Source organism: Macrobrachium nipponense, chromosome 7 (assembly GCF_015104395.2).
Source record: "Macrobrachium nipponense isolate FS-2020 chromosome 7, ASM1510439v2, whole genome shotgun sequence".
In the NCBI taxonomy this organism is placed as follows: Eukaryota; Metazoa; Arthropoda; class Malacostraca; order Decapoda; family Palaemonidae; genus Macrobrachium; species Macrobrachium nipponense.
The window spans coordinates 55,864,955-55,881,145 of record NC_061109.1 but is presented as its reverse complement, the minus strand read 5'-3'; the positions used below and the strand labels follow the sequence as shown (position 1 = coordinate 55,881,145).

Sequence of the window (16,191 nt, the reverse complement as noted above, 5' to 3'; positions counted from 1 at the left end):
TACAGGTTGGGGTCACTTCCAAAATTTTTGCTAGTTCTATTACCTAAACAGTCGATTGATTTAGGTGTCCCATGAGAGACAGTTATTCCAGAACTGTCTGCCTTAGCTCATTTTGTTATTAACTTGGGATTGTGGCAAAGTACCAAAGGGAGTTTCTTTCTTGTGTTGAGCAAAGCTTATGGAAGTAGTATTGTAATTCCTTTCTAGACTCTCCCTAGATACTGACCCCTTGGCGTGGGTAGGGGGCTTAGGGACCAGCAGCTGGGCCGTGATGCCTGGTGGGTTGCTTTCTCACTGGTCCTTGGGGCCCAGCTGTGATCCAACTAAATTAGTCAGAACTTTTCCTTCTTTCTGCAATTTTTTCATTACTACCTCTTTTCTCCTTCATGTAATATTTTTTTTTTCTATCATTTCGGATTAATTATGTGGGAATTTCTACCCTTGCTTAAATTTACTGGTCCTGGTAAACAGAAAAGATATCATAGCTGGGACTGGGTTTTATATCTGAAGCTAAATAGTGGGAACCGTGGCAGGACCATCAACTGCCCGATAATGTTCGGACCTGAGTGATATCAGGCGGAACTATTTTACAGGGCTGGACCACAGATTCCAGGGAGTCTAGTTTTGCGGATAGGACTCTCTGCATTCTGTCCGGTTTGCCCATAATGTGATTAGGGTGGGGATGATTGTATTCTTGTAATACTCTCAGTCCTATCAAGCGGGTTTGGCTTACACTTGGACCACTCTAATCATGTTGTGCCATCCCCAATGGGGTAGGGTAGGGACGCAGACTTTTGGGAGTCGGTTCTCACTTGTGCCATTAGTGGAAGAATAAAATCCATGAAAGGCTAATGATATCTGTTTAAGGTTTTCAGGTTTATTTATCTTTTTTTGTTCTCTCTTTGATCTTTATGACAGAAAGGAATAAAGATTCAAGTACCCCTGGACCCTTTGATGGTAATGAATTGGCATAGTTGATGACTGCAGGAACCTCCCCTGGCAACCTTCCTCTGGAAAAATCAGAAAATTCTTCCAGTCTAATTACACTGAAACCTTTTGCTCCAGTACTGAGCAAAGGGAAATTTGGTAGGAATAGTATAGTATCAGAAATAGGACCTGGAATGTTTGAAAATTCGCTCGATAAATATTTGACTTTTGATCTGGAAGACTCTAATTTTGATATTTTTTATGTATATAGGGATATTGTGAAATGTTGTGGCCGAGAGCCTAAGATATTTTCTGATGGGCGAGGAAAGCTGAAAGTAGAGTCTGCCTCGGCAAAAGAAAGTGATAAACTGAAAACATTATCGCATTTTGGAGAAGTTAAAGTGGAGTGTGCAGTACATGCTTCTTGGAATTACTCCAAGGGGATGATATATGCGCCCCAGCTTATGACGTACTCTGAAGAAAAGCTAGTAGAAGAATTAAGAGATCAAGGCATAATAAGAATTGAAAGAATGAAGAAGAAGATAAATGGAGTCCTTGTCCCGCTCCCCAATTTGATTGTTGCATTCAATTCCACCCGTTTGCCTAGTATAGTGAAAGCAGCCTGGTTACGTTTCAAGGTCAAACAATATATACCAAGACCGAGGAGATGTTTTCATTGCCAAGAATTTGGACATATGTTGGGGTCTTGTAGACAGAAACTACAAGGGAAGCCTGCCACTTGTGTCAAATGTAGTGAACCAGAGCATGGCATATGTAATAAGCAAGCCAGATGTATACATTGTGAAGACAGTCATCCATCATCGTCACTTACCTTTGATGTATACATCATGGAAAAAGAAATTCAAACATGAAGGGCAACTGAACATATCACATTTAGAGAGGCAAAAGAGAGAGTGTTGAATCAGTACGTTAGACCAGGAATATCTTTCTTTAGCGTTGCTGCCAACCGAAGAAGGAACCAATGTTACCAAAAACAATGTAAGTAAAAAACCTGTAACGACCTGTACTCATGCCTCTTTGGAGGCGGTGCCAGTGATTGCTGGTGCTCGTGCCTCTTCGGAGGCTGCGCCAGTGATTTCGGGTGCTCGTGCCTCTTTGGAGGCTGCGCCAGTGATTTCAGGTGCTCCTGTCTCTTCAGAGGCAGTGCCAGTTAATTCTGCCACTCTTGCCTCTTCGGAGGTAGTGCCAGTTGGTTCTGGCATGGAAGCAGAGCCAGTGATTTCTGGTACTCCTGCCTCTGTGGAGGCTGTGCCGGGGGTACCTGGCACTCCCGCCTCTCTGGAGGCTGTAGCACGTGTAAATGCTTTCGAGGATGCACCAATATCCGATCCTCACACCCCTCCTCAGGCGACACCAGCTTTGTCTGCTGTTCCTGAGACTGATAACCCTCTAAAAAGGAAGGCAGCCTTAAACAATCGGTCTCCTTCCAGGAAAAAAGAGCAAGGTTGTAAGCTGAAAGATCTTAAAAGAGGCTCCAATTTAACAGCCTCTAAAGGAAAGTAAAATTCATTAATTTTCTCCAGTGGAACTGTCAGGGATTAAGAGTTAAATGGGAAGAACTAAGGCTGCTTATATCAGAGGTATCTCCTGTTTATGTAGCTCTGCAGGAGACCATGATTGGTAATAATACGTGCCCCAGCCCACGAGAGTATACATCCTATCACTCCACCTATAATTTAAATATTGGAAGCCATGGTGGTGTCCTTTTGTATGTTCGAAATGACACCCCACAAAATCCTATTAGTATTCAATCAGCATTGCAAGTGATAGGTGTGCAGCTCCATTTGCAAAGAAAACATACAGTATGCTCTCTCTATCTACCACCTAACGAAGTCTTCCCCATCAATGAATTTAAATATCTTATTCAACAGTTACCACGCCCTTTTGTTATTTTGGGAGATATGAATAGCAGAAATCCTCTTTGGGGTGACATCGTCACCAATCAGAGAGGAAGATGCTTGGGTTCCATCGTAGAAGATGAAAATGTGGGGATTCTCAACTCTGGGGAGTCTACACATTTTCATATTCAAACAGGCCCATTATGAGCTATTGATTTATCTATATGTAGTGATGATATGATTGCCTTATTGATTTTAATTGCAGAACTATAAATGATAGATTTACCAGCAACCATTTCCTAATAGTGATGAGTGTAGCATCAAGCCCTCCATCATCAAGGCTACCTAAGTGGAACATTGGTAAAGCTGATTGGTCAACATTCCAGGAGCACAGCTCAGTAGATGACTCTGCTGATGACTTTCCCTGTGTAGATAACGCTCTTGACTTTTTTAATACAATAATGTTCTTAGCTGGTCTTCAATCTATACCGCCGACCAGTTCCCTGGTGGACTCGTAAATGCCAGGAAACTCATAGAACTATGAGATCTGCCTTCACCAGATACCGCAGACGAAAATGTGAGTATTATCGTGTAGAATTTCGAAAAGCGAGAGCTCATTTTCGCATGGAAATCAAAAAAGCACAAAAAGAATCTTGGGCAATATTCATATCTTCACTAAATTTAAAAACTCCTCTGACTCTAGTTTGGAAGAGAGTTAGAAAAATAGCAGGCAAGTACACTCCTTGTCAACCTCCAGTTATCAAGGTCAATGGTTGCGAGGTAGCAGACCTCCAGTTAGTGGCAAATGAGTTTGCTAATCATTTTGCTAATGTTGCAAAGAAAAATGATGATAGACCCTATTCAGCTCAAAGACAGGTAATGGAACAGGTCGAAATTGATTTTAATACCTCAAGACATGAGCAGTTCAATGCTCCTTTTACTATTAGAGAATTTGAATCAGCCTGGAATAAATGTAATGAATCAGCTCCTGGGCTGGATGATATAACATATTCAATGATTAAGCATACTCCTGAAAATTAACAGAATTTACCGAGAACATATCTTCCCCAAGCTTTGGGAGAAGTTAAAACTACTGCCATTTGTGAAACCTGGAAAAGATTCGTTTAAGACAGAAAATTGTCGTCCTATTGCATTGACATCTTGTTTGTGTAAGATCATGGAAAAAATGGTGAACACACGATTGATGCACTCCACAACTGATGTATTGGTACGAATGGAATCTTCAATATGTGAAGCTTTTGCTAACAAACCGCATCACATCACCGTTTTCTTTGATCTAGAGAAGGCTTATGATACAACATGGAGATATGCAATTTTAAGGGTCCTTTATGAATATAACCTTAGAGGCAATTTGCCCCTCTTTATTAAGGATTTTTTAAAAATAGGATATTTCAGGTTCAGGTTGGAGCAACATTGTCAGATGTGTTTAATGAAGAAGGAGTACCACAAGGAAGTGTTTTAAGTGTAACCTTGTTCGCCTTGGTAATCAATGGGGTTTCTAAAATAATTCCCCCAGATATAACATATACCCTATTTGTTGATGACCTGTCAATTTCCTTTGCAGCATCAAGGATGGCAGTGGCTGAACGCCGCCTTCAGCTCTGCATTGATAATATAGTGAAATGGGCTGAGGTTAATGGTTTTAGATTTTCTGCCAGCAAAACTATAACTATGCACTTTTGTCGTATAAGGGGAATCCACCCTGATCCAGATCTATTCATTCATAGGCAGAGAATTCCATGTATTGGTGAAACAAGGTTTCTTGGTTTGATTTTTGATAGCAAGCTGACTTGGTTCCACATCTGAAAAATTTTAAGGCAAAAAGCTTGGAAAGCAATGAATTTGCTGAAAGTCGTGTCTCACACTTCGTGGGGTGCAGACCGAACTCAGTGTTGAGATTATATAAAGCCTTGTCTTTTTCAAAGTTAAGTTATGGGTGTGAGGTGTACACTTCTGCAAAGCCAAATAGCCTTAAAATGCTCAACTCTATTCATCATGGAGGAATACGATTATGTACTGGAGCCTTTAATCATCTCCCACCGAGAGCATGCTTGTAGATGCTGATGAGGTGCCACTGGATCTTCATTACAAGCGTCTGCTGGTAGGGAGCTGGTATAGATTCCAGAGGCTACCTAAGTCTTTAACCAGCATTTGTATGAGAAATGAAAGGCATTGGCAGTTTTATGAAAATCACCCGAAGCAACCTCATCCATTTGCTTTTAGAGTAAATTTTATTGTCCGTGAATTAAATATGCCAATAATAGAGATTTTACCGGCAAAATATTCAGTTAGTCCCCCCTGGAACTTTCCAGAGGTAAAATTTTGTAGATATTTTAATTTTACCAAGACAGAATTGTCCAGTGAGGCCATGCGGTCAATATTGTTAGAACATTCCGTGGAACATGATGACTCCACTGCAGTTTTTACGGATGGCTCAAAGTCAGATGCTGGCGTCGGCTTTGGTGTAGCCTTCCCTGATGTAGAGAGAAGCGACAGGTTATCATGTGTTGCATCGATTTTTACAGCAAAATTATATGGAATTTTAAAGGCCTTAAAGGAAGTTTTAATTCGGATTGAAAATAATTTTATTATATATTGTGACTCAATAAGTGTTCTTCAGTCACTGGAATCTTTTAACCCTTTAAACCCTCTGATTTTAGATATATTGGAATGGCTGCTTTTACTAAAAAGAAAAGGGAAAGAAATAAAGTTCTGTTGGGTGCCTTCCCATGTTGGGGTGGCTGGGAATGAGAAAGCTGACCAACTTGCAAAGTCTGCGGGATTTGTATCCTCTAGTAGGTCAGAGAGTTAAAAAATGTTGGCAGTCCCATTGGGAGGATATTTTAACTAATCAAAAAATGCGGAGTATCACGTCATCAGTGTCTCCTTGGTCATATCCGAATATGCCAAGGAGACAAGAAACGATGTTGTGCAGATTGAGGATTGGACATTCAAGACTCACACATGGGTTCTTGATGTCTCGTGAAAATCCTCCGTTTTGTGAGAACTGCACTCTGCCCTTGACTGTGAAACATTTGTTGATTGAATGTCCCAGATTCGGGAATTTGAGACATAGGTTCTTGTCTTGGGGTCGTGACAGAGTAGGTAATTTTATCCTAGCTACAATTCTTGGAAAAGATTGCAATATAGAGCAGTTATATATCTATATGAGGGAGGCGGGCCTCCTCAACCAAATTTTAAATTATACATAGATGGTCTATTTAAGAACTTACATATATGAAGAAAATTTTTATAATATATTTATTGATATTTTTATATGAAATTTATTAAAAATTTAATTTTTTCTATTTAATTTATTTCGGTGTCAATTACCCAGATGTTGTGACGCCAGATATAATACACAATCAATCAATCAGTCCTTTCTAGACTGGAGCAAGCAGATCAGCTTAGCAGGTCATCTTTGGCTACCAGCCATTATGGAGAAGATTGTTTGACAAGGGTGTCTCCACCTGTACTCCCACCAGTGACCCCCACCCCCCCACCTGGGAAGGTTGTTGTTCTTCGTTGGACGAGTCGGTTAAGTGCTCGACTACCGTTCACAGGGTCAGGATTCGATTCCTGCTCTGCCAACGCAGAACCAGTGGAATTTATTTTATTTATGGCGATAGAAATTTATTTTTCGATGTGGTTTGGATCCCACAATAAGCTGTAGGTCCCGTTTCTCAGTAACCAATTGGTTCTTAGTCACGTAAAAAATATCTAAGCATTCAGGCCAGTCTTAGGAGAGCTGTTGATCAGATCAGTGGTCTTGTAAAACGAAGATATACTCAACTTATAGAAACTTGGTGGTTTGTATTTATTTGAGCAGTTAAGAAAATATCTAAAAAAAAAAAAATCGTATTCTGCGAAGGTGTACTAACCAGAGCACTTTATCAGATTGTCCGCAATCACTCCTCTTGGTCCATGATGCTGAAGGAGAAAGTGTTTGTGGATGGCAACAAATATTTTGAATCTCCACTCGCCAGATTATGTGAACGTTACGTGAAAATAATTGTTCTAAAACGATTATTTGCAAACTATTATTCGAAAAAATTTATGAGAATGGAAATGTGTGAATAAAAAATCGAAAGTACTGTTGTACGGCATTCAAAATTCTTTATTTTAACAAAAATGTAAAAATTAAAAATCAAATGATAGTTATTGGAAATACGCACATCTTTATTTAAAAAGCAATGCAATGATTAAAAGAACAGCATTTCCTTATAAAATGTAAGTTATATGCTACTCCACGTAGATACTCAACTACTGAAGAGTACCCGTTAAAAGAAACCACTAATTCTTAAGTCTTTCATTTGCATCGCGCTGTTTCTTGGCGCTCTTGAATATTTGGCAACCTGCTCTTACTTTTACAAATGAATTTCTTGCAAGTCCTGTTCTCTCTTAAGAGCGTACAAGAATTTCCATATCGTGGGATGATCGGCTGATCCTGTAGAAAAGCCCTCTGCTCTTATTCGTTCTTGTTAAACCAGCATTGACTCTCAAAGCAAGACCACATACGTATCTTGAACATAGTAGGGCTTCGTCTGTGACGTCTTGAAGGAAGACCAATTCATACATCTTCAAAATAACCGAGAATAGGATTCACTATTTGAGGATATATATTTGAATAATGAAGTCTCAAGTGATTCAGTCACTTTATGTACGGATATACTGAAAAGCGACCGCGGAATAGGCATCATAATTTTCCTTAAGACCACAATCGCATATTTTTTTTACAGTCACTGACGTAAGTGAAAAAGACATTCATAATGCTAAGCTGTGTTGAATTCTCCTTTAACAGCAGTTACAGTGGCAATCTGAAAATCTGACGTTGAAGTCGTAACTTGTAGAAAAGGAATACTAGAAATAATTTGAGCGAACAATTTTCAACAAGTGTTAGCGCCCTCTTATTTGGAAGTGAGGCATAAACTATCAGAGGGGTAAAATTTTTCTTAACAGAATGTACTGTATATAATGGCTGAGATAGCTGAGGTACAGTTTCAAAAGTTCCATCTACTTGGAAATGTTCACTTGACGCGAATGTGCTCGAATTATTCTGAGTTGAGAAAATGAAGTCTCATCGTAAGGGCCTTAATCATAAAGCAAAAGTTGCTCTCCTTAATTACTTTCTGTCTGTTCATTAGTGGAAACAATTTCTCGTTTGTGAATGAGATTAGCTAAACCGTCTCTCTTCTTTGATCTAATATTGTGAATAGTTTATTTTAAAGAGCTTATTTTTGGTAAAGCTTGCTCTACGCTTTCACGTAATTGCGAGGCAGTAGTAGAAATGACATAATGAGGGGAATCACTGGTTTTTTGAGCATCTTGTTTTATTCTGCTCATGAAACTACGCACGTGGACGTTTACGGTATCACCAGAATGTTTATGTTTACGAGAAACTTTAAACACTTCACCGGCAATAGTAATTGCACGGCTTCAACGATACGATGCAAACTTATTGCAATTCCAGTATATTTTGTTTTCAACTTGCTTATCTTTCCCATATAGGAAACCATCAGTTTTGAGCATGGGTTTGCCCTTTTTCACTTTCAATATATTCGGCTTATTTTTGAAGGAAATGATGAATTTCTGCGCACGAGCTATCTTTTTACTGTCTCACTCTCTCCCCGATGCCGATAACGCATTTGTCACTGGCGCTTGTTCATTTCGAATAATTGCACATAGAACAATTGTCCATTCGAATGATTTTCTTTCGAAAAATTTCCCATTCAAATAACTTTTTTCGAGTAATTGTTTTCGAATAGTTATTTTCAAACAATTGTTTTCGAACAATTTTCATGATACTCCCAACTAATATCAATTTATCTACCTTGTTAAGTTCAGTGCCCATCTCCAGCTCCTGATGAAGGATACTTGTTTTAAAGACCGTTTATACACACAAGTAAATTAAAAATAGTTTTAAAAAATTTGTAAGTTCTATAAAAAGCATTAAAGACTAAAAATGAATGAACTGGTTTTTTAGTGCATTACACAATTTGAGAAAATATTGGTTGCCAAAGCTTAAAACTACGCTAAGGTTTTATAGTGTTTAGAGCTAGAGTTATTCAATAGCAAGTATTTGGCCAATTGTACTTTAATCAAACTGTAAACTGTCAACCATTATGCTCCTCTCCAGAAGACCTTTTTGAGTTTGTATTAGTAGGAAAGAAAGGCATCCAAAGAACTTAGACGTTGGAGTGTATGTTTTTAGCTGTCACTGCACCTCAACTCATATGGTAGGCTAAAGTAGATTGAGCTTAGTGTTTAGGCTCCCATAACACTGATCAGAACTGACAAATTTTAGGATTCTGGTAGAAATGAACTCAAGTGAAAATGAGGCCCTGAAGGTGAGTAAGGTGAATGAAAGTTGCATTGCTATGGTCATAAGTTTTGATACATTGTGTACCCTGTGATCTGCGATGTTTCACATTTCACAACACTGCTGAATTGGTAACTGGTTTTGTTAGTTTGAAAGCCCCCATGACTCTTCAAGGCTTGTTTATTGAGTTAGCAACTTCATCCCAAAAGTCAGTACTCAAGAGTCACAGAAGGGTGTAGAAGTATGTCATTAGTAGTATTGGGTCAAGTGAGTCCTCATGACCCCAACAGTGTGTTGTCTCATTACAAAGAGTTCAAGATAATAAAAATTCCCATCAAACTTATTGAGAGCATTATATTTGATTATATACTAAGGTTAGTTGGATGTTCGCATTCTATCGATGAGAACTCATACCGTGAAATATTAATATTGTAATGACATGCATTAGTGTATGAATACATTTCCTTACATTAACTTTAAAAGAAGAAGACAGATGTTTTAGACTTATTTACGAGTGAACGTTCAGATGTGACACTTCATTTCAGAGACTTATGAGAATCGTATTATGTATCATATCAAGAGACGTAATGATTGTACATTATTAGATTGAGAGTAAGTAGGTTTTACAGGCATTTCTAATTCACGAGTCTTGAAATGTTTAGAAGGCATTTTCTATTGTCGGGAAGTAGCACACTGACTTCATGCTGTTGATAATATCACTGCTGCTATATCCAGCTTCGCACAGATGGAGCAGTGTGTGAACTGTAGTTAAGGCGTACGTGCTCTGAAAAGATAATTAATGGATAAGACTACTGTTTAGAATATCATTGAATACTGTTTTCATTTGCATATTTTGAAAGGTTTACAGTACTTCTGTGTATGGTATCAGAGGCGTACATTTTATATTTTTCCTCCTGATAAAAGCATGGATTACTGTAAATTTTGCACAACAGAATAACATGTGATCTTTTTTTTTTTTTTTTTTTTTTTTTTTTTTTTTTTTTTTTTTCATCTTACCTGGCCAAGATTGAAGCAGTTTTCGCTGAAAGCATGAACAACTGGGTTGTAGCAACTCCAGTTAGTAATCTTTGTGTTCTTCTTCACCATCATCTCCTCAGTGAGTTTCTCGTCACCAGTTACAGAAAGAGCAATGTTTTTCATTGTTTTGTGGACAAACTCACGCCTCTGAAATTCAGTAAAAAATTAGAATGAGTTTCAGTTAGCAAATGAAATGTAAAGCTAATACAAAACTATTAGCAAGTTTAGATTTTGTAATTTCCATTTTGCGGGAAAGAGGATATAGTACATACCTCTTTGAGGGCAGCAATTTCCTTTGCTTTAGTCTTCTTATCTAACTCATTTGTTGCGGACTTCAGTTTTCGTTCCAACATAACGAGGGGGACGTCTTGAACTGGGATAGAAGACTCCTGAAAATGCATTAATATCCTTGAAGGGTTTTTATAGGTTTGGGTGGTTACGTTGTCAAGAAAATAAGCAGAGAGGAATTGTGCTAAATGAGTACAGATTTTCATATTTGACACATTATGTTGTAAAAACAAAAGGGTTAAAGTATCTGAGTAGCATTATCAACAAATTAGTTTCTTTCTAAATCTCCATATTATTATGACAAATAAGATACCTGAGTACGTTTGGTGGAGTACGTCTTAGGTGCCGAACTGGTAGGACCAAAGAATGTGGCTACAACTTGTGCGTCTATTGAAAGGTCTCCCCACTGCATGACCTGTGATCCCAAGGTCAACCTTTCTGTGTTTTCAAATTGAGTTTTGAGGGTCTCGGTGTTTGGATCATTCTGTAATGAATATTAGACCCATCTTATAATTATTATTATTTACCTACTATAGTGGGTTATATAAATTTGACATTTGTATACTTTATGCTAGAACGTCAGTATACAACCCATGCCTCATTATCCATTTGAAAGATCAATAGTGAATGATTAGACTAAGTTACTCATCATCAAGGGTTTCTGAAAGCTGTAATTGGAACTTTAAATAACACTTAGTTGTTATCCAGAATTCATGACAGTTCGGTATGTAGAAGGTCTGAGAATAAAACTTACGGCTTCAGTATCCTCCATCCAGTTAACACTGAACTCATCACCAAGACAAACTCCGTATGGATTGTCACAGTAGGTTGCCCAGGAGGATTCTGAGGGGCTTGATGCAGACAGGCCATAAGCTGAATGAATGATAAGACGAATATTGTATGTGAGTTAATATTCTGTAAAGTTAGTATTGGTTGCCAGCTTTTCATGTTAGATGTGATGTGGTCAGATTTGGCATTTTGAGTTTGGTTGTGATTTCTTCACTTCCTCTATCAATTTATTTTGCTTTGTCAGTCATGACGTTTCAGATATATTCTATTAAATTCAGTTCTAGCTGAATATTGTTCAGTATAATATTTGTGACAGACTTCCATTTTCATCATATGTAAGATACTACTTTTGTTTGGTGTAAGATGGTATCAGATTTATAGATAATTATTATTGGTGACTGGTGGAGTATTTATTTTAGAAATAAATTTACTATATATTATACGGTATATTCTTGTGTAACCAATCCGCAAGTTATAGGTACATAAAGTTTTTTTTTCGCCTTGACTATTGTTGGATTAACTGTCACCTTCGTAATTTATAAAATTAGGATGTTACGTTACGGGTGCTATATGAGTACACACAGACACACACACCCACCTGCCTTATTTTTTTTCTTGTGTTAATATTTAGCATGGATGTGAAGCGCTTACCTTTAAGAGAAGGAGGGTAAAGGTCTTCGAACATTGATCCCGACTCACAGGCCTCGATGTAAATCATAATCTGACATTTGAAAAAGAATAAAAGTTTTAGCCGTTTCCCCTTTGCTTGTTTGTCGTTGGTGCTTGCAAAACCTGTTTATTTTCTGTTTTCACATTATGGAGTTTGGGTTTGCTGAATATCACCAGTGAGGGTTTTACTGGTATAGGACTTTGGCTGGTTAAAAATACTTTGATGGTGACCTCGGTGCAGGATATTCTATATAGTGTTCTTTCACTGGACTAAACATTTGATTAAGGTCATGTATAAATTGGTGTATACGTATACACGCACAGAATCATCCAGATAAGAAATGCTTTTTTATCGTAAACTGTTGATTATGTTGTTAATAGAAGTTTCTTTTCTTACCTCCTTGTATTTTTGTGCTTCATGCATGCTTGTGACAGCTGCGGCGAAGTCATCTGCCATGAGTTCTCCGTAAGGAAAAGCGAAGAATCCAGGTGCTCCGTGATCGTCCAAATTGACGAAGATACGGTCATTGGGACCACTTTTGACCACCTTTCCGGTGCCCATACCTTGGACAGCTTGCTCATTGCCCTGAAGTACAGCTAGGAAAAGTTCAGGAGTGACTTCTGTCCTGTGTAGTCCTTGGGAACTCCAGCATATACATCTTTACCTTCAGGGTGGTTGAAAATCTCTCCTGGGTAAGGGTTCCTAGGAATTTGGAAGAGATGAATGACTGAAGTAGGGACATTTTCACCGATAAGTTTTGATTGTGTAGGAGCGGGAATAAAAGGCAAGAAAACTTCAGCTGAAATGACCATGTTTTGAAATGATGCTTATACTTACTGTGAGTTATGGGCTATGTCGTCATACATCATGACAATGATACGTTCATCAGGAATACCTCGGTCATGCATGATTTGGTATGCGTGGCAGATGTCGGACTGTAATGGGAAGTATGTTTTGAGAGTCGCTCATCCTTTAAGAAAGTGTGTTTATCTTGATATTATTTGAAAGTCTATGATGAATGATTCACGTAGATTTTCAGTTCTAAATGCAAAAATCGGTTGGTTTTACCTGATGTCGGTAGTTGAACCATCCACTGGATCCAGCAACAAGGACAGCCCAGTTAACTCCTTCATTTTCTGGTGGTACCACTCCAGCCGCTGCTGCTAAAGGCAGCAGCGCCCACAGAGCTGCCAGCTTCATTGTTGGTTGGGTTGTTGAAGGTCCTGGGGAGATGTAGTCAGTAGCTTTGTTGTTACTTTGGAAATATGTTGAAACGCAGTTACTTTTGGTATCCTTGTGAAGTATGTAACATAATCAGATGCAGAGTACATTTTCTTTGTCTTCTCGATTTTTTTTTTTTTTAAATTTTTTTTTTTGAAATATAGTGCATAGTAATTTTTATTATTTTAATTATGAATAGGGCTATTCAACTGATTTTGTTCTCGTTATGTTTATTTTGGTAATGGAAAACGCGTGAAGTTCTTAATTTGCTATGTTAGGATTCACAACTAATACCAGAGAGAGAGAGAGAGAGAGAGAGAGAGAGAGAGAGAGAGAGAGAGAGAGAGAGAGAGAGAGAGAGAGACTTACCTGTAAACAAGGAGAGTTAGCCGTGCAGAGTGATTATTCCGAGGAGATTGAGGTCTTTTTATACCTAATGTTGCTTCAGATGTGATAGTGTCTGGTGCTTGGGAAAAAAATGAAAAACTTATTTGGTGTTGATAACGCGTTCATTGAATATCCTGCCAGACACGGTTACGCACAAATATATCTTGTGTTAAGAAGTGTTTTTATGATAATCATTTAATGTTTCATGGAAATAAAAACCAGAATTGTATAGTTAAAAGTTTCTTTATATATTTATCTTTGCTGAGTAAAATTTTCTTGCAGACTTGAGTTACGAAACGAAAAATGAATTAGCATTAATAGAAACATTTATAAATAATTCAATGTGCTGCTACTTGCATGTGGAAATCTTCAAAAATTCCGATATTTTCATCGTTCTTGGTACATTTTCATTGTTTACATTCCTAATTGCATAAAATTCAGATAGGATGTTTGAACTGTTGTAACATTTGCCTACTAAATTAGTGAATGCCCAGTGAATCTACACAATTCGTGGCAGTGTTCTGGCAGTGACCTTTTTAATGCCGTGTATTTTTTGAAGTTCTGTTGTATGTGCACAACATAATTTTGGGTATCTCCCATAAGCTGTCTTGCAGTTGGTACTTGTGCTGCTATCGTTAGAGGCACATGTAGAGAAATAGTGCTATTTGCTTGGTCGACAGCCGATATCCACATTCTGTAGAGGTACTGAAGACACATTCCCCAGTATGACAGGTCTTTCTTTCGCTATTCAGGGTCCTCCAGGTATGAGTGTTATGGACGATACTGTAAAGCACCTTCTCTCTACTTGCTGTTACTGACATAGATGATTACGGATTTATATTTTACCTCTTGTTGATGTTCTAATTTTCTGTTATATTTTCCGACATTTCTATTTACACATAAACTCTTATTCTGTGGATACTTGCTTTTTTTTTAATGACATATAAGTTTGATAATAGTAATGATAAAAATAGTAATAATTTGTTTGAATTTGCTGTTTCTTGAAGTTAACTCATTAGTTATCGATTAGTATTTGTAATTTATGGCAATAACCTCACGAATTATTACATCATATCGACACCCTGAATTATATTTGAATATTATAATATTTTTTGCCACTTGTTCAGGTGTATCATGATGAACTAGACAAAGGAATTTTCCCATCTTGAAACTCGTTATCTGATAAAAATGTGTACCAGTGGGATTTGAAATGGTTTTTTTAAGAGTACATGTCTTGTGTATAACGCGAAATATGGACAAATCAGTAAATTTCTCGTGATTTTGTGCTTAGTTGATTCCAAAAGGTATGACGGTTATTGCATGCACCCCGGATGAACATTTTTATCATTGCTTTTACTCTGTTGTGCTCACAGTTTCTCATACACATTATTTGTGTTAACAGTAATTTTATTACTAGTTTCATGCTTGCAGTTTGTGTTTTTCATGGATTTTATAATGAAAAAGTTGGTAGGAGATGGAGGAGAAGGTTTATATTGGAATAACGATGGAAAATCGGCTGAGGATGCGCTGATTCGTTTTTAATCAGCCAAACATCACAAGATTTACGAAGCTTGCTTAAGGATATAATAGATTTACGGTGTGATGAAATAGGTTGTCTTTCTAATATGTAGGGAAAAGGGGAAATACAGAAACCTCATAGGCAAATGGGACATTGATGGAGGGAAGATAACTTTATCATGTCCTTTTTCCCACCTCAGTGAGAATGATAGGTGATATCGTCAGCTGGACTCCAGTTGGAACCAGATTACTTGGAAAATGGGGCTCACAGGGATGAGAATTATGGGACAGGAGGCCGGAGATAGCTATATGGAAGCGCAAATTCAAGAAGGAAACAGGTCCAAGAATTTCACCGGGATTTAGGCGGTGATGGTAATGATGAGTGTATCCGGTGTTTAAAGATGATGCCAAAATATAAGATAATGCGTCAGTGTTTCCCGAAAGCTAATGAACGTGAGTAAATAAATTATTCCCATCAATCGTTCTTTGGGCATGTCTGGTTCTTAGGGTCTGGTCTTGTGCCTCTGTTCTGTTTGTCAGTCTCCTGCTCTGTATATTTCTGGGTCTTCGTCTACTTTATCAGTCCTCCTACCCATGCACTCCTTAGCCACTCTTCTTCACTGGTTTTCAGATATTGCCCCCATTGCTCTGCTCTCGATGTTGACGCATTCCTCTGTGATTAGTAACCCTCTCCCTTCTTCCTTTCGTGTTATGTATAGTTTGTCTGAATTTGCTCTTGGTTGTAGTGCTTTGTGTATTGATTGTCATGCGTTTCCTACTTTCCTGTCTATGCTGCGGATCTCAATCTTCGTCCACTCCACTACTGCGCTGTATCTGATTACTGGTATGCTGCGGATCTCAGCCTTCGTCCACTCCACTACTGCGCTGTATCTGATAGTGGTAGTGCCCATGTATTTATTTCAGGCGTTGAGTTTTGACTTGAGTATCGCCTTAAGTCTCTGCATATATTCTTTCCTGATCGTATCCTTCATCTCTTGGTGTTTTATATCCCCTCCTTCTATTATTCCCAGGTATTTGTATCCTGTCTCATCTATGTTTGATGCTATTCCCATCTGGTAGCTTTATCCCTTCAGTCCTTGATACTTTGTCTTTTTGTATGTTAACTTAGGCACATTTTTCTATTCCAAACACCA

General features: G+C 38.0%; 1 pseudogene; it reads right to left on the bottom strand.

The window, feature by feature from the left end:
* Positions 1-9,462: 9,462 nt before the first annotated feature.
* Positions 9,463-15,648, bottom strand: LOC135217207 (legumain-like; annotated as a pseudogene).
* Positions 15,649-16,191: the final 543 nt, after the last annotated feature.